Source organism: Colobus angolensis, unplaced genomic scaffold, assembly GCF_000951035.1.
Source record: "Colobus angolensis palliatus isolate OR3802 unplaced genomic scaffold, Cang.pa_1.0 Scaffold11, whole genome shotgun sequence".
NCBI classification, from domain to species: domain Eukaryota; kingdom Metazoa; phylum Chordata; class Mammalia; order Primates; family Cercopithecidae; genus Colobus; species Colobus angolensis.
This window is the reverse complement of record NW_012112030.1, coordinates 6,065,538-6,070,421: the sequence shown is the minus strand read 5'-3', so window position 1 is coordinate 6,070,421 and position 4,884 is coordinate 6,065,538. Positions and strand designations below refer to the sequence as shown.

The 4,884-nt window shown below is 45.1% G+C and overlaps 1 pseudogene; it reads left to right on the top strand.

Annotated features, from left to right (window-relative positions):
• The window catches only part of LOC105521374, an 18,852-nt pseudogene extending 14,562 nt beyond the window's left edge, over positions 1–4,290 (top strand).
• The last annotated feature ends 594 nt before the right edge of the window (positions 4,291–4,884 follow it).

The window sequence follows — 4,884 nt, the reverse complement described above, 5'->3', positions numbered from 1 at the left end:
AGGCTTGAGCCACCGCGCCCGGCCATAAGTGCTGGTTTTCAAGATTCTGGCCTGGCCACCTCTCTTTTTATTGTACTTTCTTCCTCTCCTCAATCCACTCCCAAGTCTTCATTTACCATCTATTGGTGTATTCTCCCAGATCTATACTTCAGTCTAAACTCTATCTGTCACCTAAAATAATCAAAAGGGTCAGGATCTAATTTCAAAACAGTTTATTCCAGTCCAAAGTGTGAAGATGGCACACCTGGAGACATCAACTCCAAAAGAAGAAAGTCAGCTTTGTGAAGTCAGGAAGTTAAGGGTTTATTTATATAGACAGAGGAACTCTGAGCAGGATTACAACTCTTTTTAGACAACGTTGGCACATAGTTATAGCAAACTGAATGGTTACAAAAGTGTTTCTTTTTGGGAGAGTACATATAGTTGTTTTCTTGTTTTTCTTTTTCTTTTTTTTTTACAGAAGTGTAATAGTCATGGGTTTTCTGTCATCTGATCTAAGCAAGGCAGAATAACAAAGAAAAAGTTAATCTGTAACAAAGGTCATTAATTAAGAAGGCAGGAGGTTTTTGTCCCTGACGTCATCTAATTTTCTCTAGTCATTGTACGGGACAAAGAAAAATGAGAAAACGAGTTAATCTATAATCTGAGAAACATGTTATAGCCATATGTGACTCAGATCAGTCTCATCTCTGTCAAGGTTTAAATGTTTTGAGGGGTTCCAACAGCTTTTATTTTTGAGACAGAGTCTCACGTTGTCACCCAGGCTGGAGTGCAGTAGCATGACCTCCTAGGCTCAAGCCATCCTCCCACCTCAGCTCTCCCAGTAGCTGGGACTATGAGCGTATACCACCACACTCGGCTAATTTTTTGTATTTTTTTGTAGAGATAGGTTTTCACCATGTTGCCTGGGCTGGTCTTGAACTCTTGAGCTTGAGTGATCCCCCAGCCTTGGCCTCCCAAAGTACTAGGATTACAGGAGTGGGCCACTGTGCTCGGCCGCCAACAGCTTGTTTTTGTTTTGTTTTGTTTTGAGACAGAGTCTTGCTCTCTTGCCCAGGCTGGAGTGCAGTGGCATAATCTCAGCTCGCTGCAACCTCTGCCTCCCGGGTTCAAGTGATTCACCTGCCTCAGCCTCCTGAGTAGCCGGCACTAAGGGTGTGCACCACCACGCCTGACTAATCTTTGTACTTTTAGTGGAAATGGGGTTTCACCATGTTGGCCAGGCTGGTCTTGAAATCCTGACCTCAGGTGATCCACCTGCCTCGGCTTCCCAAAGTGCTGGGATTACAGGTGTGAGCGACCACACGCAGCCCAACAGCTTTTAAATTGTACTTATGTTCACATATCTATGTCCTCAACTCTCAGTCTGAATATGCAATAGCACATCATTGTTTGAACATCCGATAGACACCTTGAGTCAGACAGGCTTTAATTCCAGAAAGTCCACTCAGAAAGGGGAAAAGCTAAAGAAACACTCTAGTCTGAGCCCCCAGGAGTGACTACCAAGGGACTCTATTGCTTCTCCCACCATCTGGGGCCACCTTCCAAAACTGGAATGTCACCACTCGGGCATGAGAACCACCCTGGCCGTGCTATTGTCCACACTAAGAAATCGGATGCTCACTCCTTGCTGTTCTTCTCACTGAGCTTGGTTTTTAATTCAAGTCTCATTCTAGCATATACGGTCGCTGGAACCTAAATCACATTCAAACGCTAGCTGTAGGAGAGTCTTGGATATGTAGTTTTTCATTTTCCACCACCTGTAGTGCAGGAAAAGCTCAAGAAAAATGTGTGGATAAATGTTGATCTCGCTAAATCCCTAATAGCCCAACATGTCTGGGACAGAATTGTCACCTTCCTGCACAGTGCACCCCCGCCCTCAGCTAAACTGGTGCCATGATCTACTGAGTCACACAGTTGAAATATGTGTGAATCATCCTCATTTTCCTCAATTTCTCTCTTTGCCTAACTTGAGTCCCAGCACACACACCACACCCTTTATCACACACCACACCCTTTATCACTAAAATCCCACTGAGCCTACCTCCTTAATATCTTTCAAATCCATCCATCTTCTATTCTTTCCACACGGCTTCAGCTCCGTTCAGTCATTACTCTAACAGAGTCCTAAGTGACCCCCCAGTTCCCATCTGTGCTTCCCCATCTTTATGATACAAAGCAGCCAGAGTAATAATCTCTTTAGTACTAATCTGATTAAGTCATTCCCTGGTTTAAAAACTACAAAGACTCTTCATTATCCTTAGGATATGGATGAAACTCCTTAGCATGACATACACAGCTATTCATAATATTTTTATGTTGTGTCATCAGTGCTCCAACCCACCCACCCCAGAACTTTTGCCTTTTTTTTTTTTTTTTTTTTTTTTTTTTTGAGACAGAGTCTCACTCTGTTACCCAAGCTGGAGTTTAGTGGCATGATCTCAGCTTACTGGAACCTCCACCTCCTGGGCTCAGGTGATACTCCCACCTCAGCTTCCCAAGTAACTGGAACTACAGGCATGCGCTACCATGCCTGGCTAATGTATTTTATTTATTTATTTATTTACCTATTTATTTGTTTGTTTATTTTTGCAGAGACAGGGTCTTGCCATGTTTCCCAGGCTGGTCTCAAACTCTTGGACTCAACTATCAGCTCATCTTAGCCTCCCAAAGTGCTGGGATTACAGGTGTAAACCACCATGCTCACACGCCCAACCTTCTCCCTTGTTTTTTAGCCATACTAAATTACTTGCAGTTCTTCAAAAGCTCAGAAGTCTTTCTTATTTTTCTGTTTTTAAATTAAATATATATTTTTTAAATTTAAAAACAGAGACAGGGTCCCGCTATGTCACCCAGGCTGGTCTCCACCTCTTGGACTCAAGTGGTCCTTGAACCTTGGCCTCCCAAAGTGCTAGGATTACAAGCATGAGCCACCACGCCCAGCCGGTCTTTCTTTTTTTCTTTTCTTTTTTTTGAGATGGAGTTTCACTCTTGTTGTCCAGGCTGGAGTGCAATGGTGAGATATTGGCTCACCGCATCCTCCGTCTCCCGGGTTCAAGCGATTCTCCTGCCTCAGCCTCCCAAGTAGCTAGGATTACAGGCATGCACCACCACACTCTGCTAATTTTGCATTTTTAATAGAGACAGGCTTTCTCTATGTTGGTCAGGCTGGTCTCGAACTCCCGACCTCAGGCGATCTGCCTATCTCGGCCTCCCAAAGTGCTGGGATTACAGGCATGAGCCACTGCGCCCGGCGGTCTTTCTTATTTCTAAGACATTGGCAAATAATTTCAGTCTTTGAAAGAATACTCTGCAGATGAGATTCTGCCAGAGGCCCTAGCTTCTGGAATGCAGGGCTGTGTGCAGGAGAGACTGTTCAAGTTCTGTCTTGCATTTCCCTCATTGTGGTCACTGAGAAATAGCATGGATTCCAGCTGGTGCAGGGGATGCAAAGGAAAATTAAGCTCATTTTTCAGGATGGTCTGACATCAGATTTTTACCTATTTAGCAGATTCTTCATTCTTTATGTCACTGAACCTGATTCAGTAGCCAGAAAACAGCTACATAAAGAGGCTTGGTCAGGTTAGGAATTCCAGTAATCTTCAAGGGGTTGTAGTAGTTGAAAAAGCTCATATGAGTGAACAATACTTTCCAGGCATACAGAAGTTCACTGTGCTTGACCCTGGGATGGCCAGCCAGATGGAAGCATCCTGCCTCACAGGATGCTTTGAAGAGCAAACCAAAGAGCTCTAGAAAAATCCTTTCTCAGGAAGAAAGGGGCTCTGTTTTCTGAGTCATTTATTCTTTGTTTTTTTTTTTTTGTTTGGAGACAGTCTCACTTTGTCATCCAGGCTGGAGTGCAGTGGTGGCATGATCTTGGCTCATTGCAACCTCCACCTCCCAGTTCAAGTGATTCTCCTGCCTCAGCCTCCTGAGTAGCTGGGATTACAGCCACCCGCCACCACCATGCCTGACTAATTTTTGTATTTTTAGTAGAGACGAGGTTTCACCATTTTGGCCAGGTTGGTCTTGAACTAATGACCTCAAGTAATCCAACCGCCTGGGCCTCCTAAAGTGCTGGGATTACAGGCATGAGCCACTGCGCCCGACCCATTCCTTCTTTGAAATGTGCAGCAGATTCCAGGATTTGGAAAAGTTAAAGCCTTCCTTTTGCTTCAGAAGTTTCCAAGTATCCAGGAACTGAGTAATGATTCCATCCAAGAACTCGAGCAGCTTATTGGACAAGTGGTAGCAGAGCAAATTCATGCCTTCTTCACACAGTCCAAGTGATGCACAGCCTCATGTCTACTATGTATTCTCCTTTAGACCACGAACAACAGGATCTTGTTTTCATATCTAAAAACCAAGAAAAATATTTCTTCTCACAGCAACTAGTGAAAGATGAGGTGAGGCCTGAGCAGAGCCTGCGAGTCATCCTGCTGTCAGAGGCATGTGAACCAGAGCAACTCCATCATGAATAGGAGCGGGATAAATGAGGTTGAAACCTACTGGTCTACATTCCCAGATGGTTAAGGCATTGTAAGTCACAGGATGAGACAGGAGGTCAGCACAAAATACAGGTCATAAAGACCTTGCTGATAAAACAGTTTGCAGTAAAGAAGCCAGCCAAAGGGGCCGGGCGTGGTGGCTCAAGCCTGTAATCCCAGCACTTTGGGAGGCCGAGACGGGCGGATCACGAGGTCAGGAGATTGAGACCATCCTGGCTAACATGGTGAAACCCCGTCTCTACTGAAAAATACAAAAAACTAGCCGGGCGAGGTGGCGGGCGCCTGTAGTCCCAGCTACTCGGGAGGCTGAGGCAGGAGAATGGCGGGAACCCGGGAGGCGGAGCTTGCAGTGAGCTGAGATCCGGCCACTGCACTC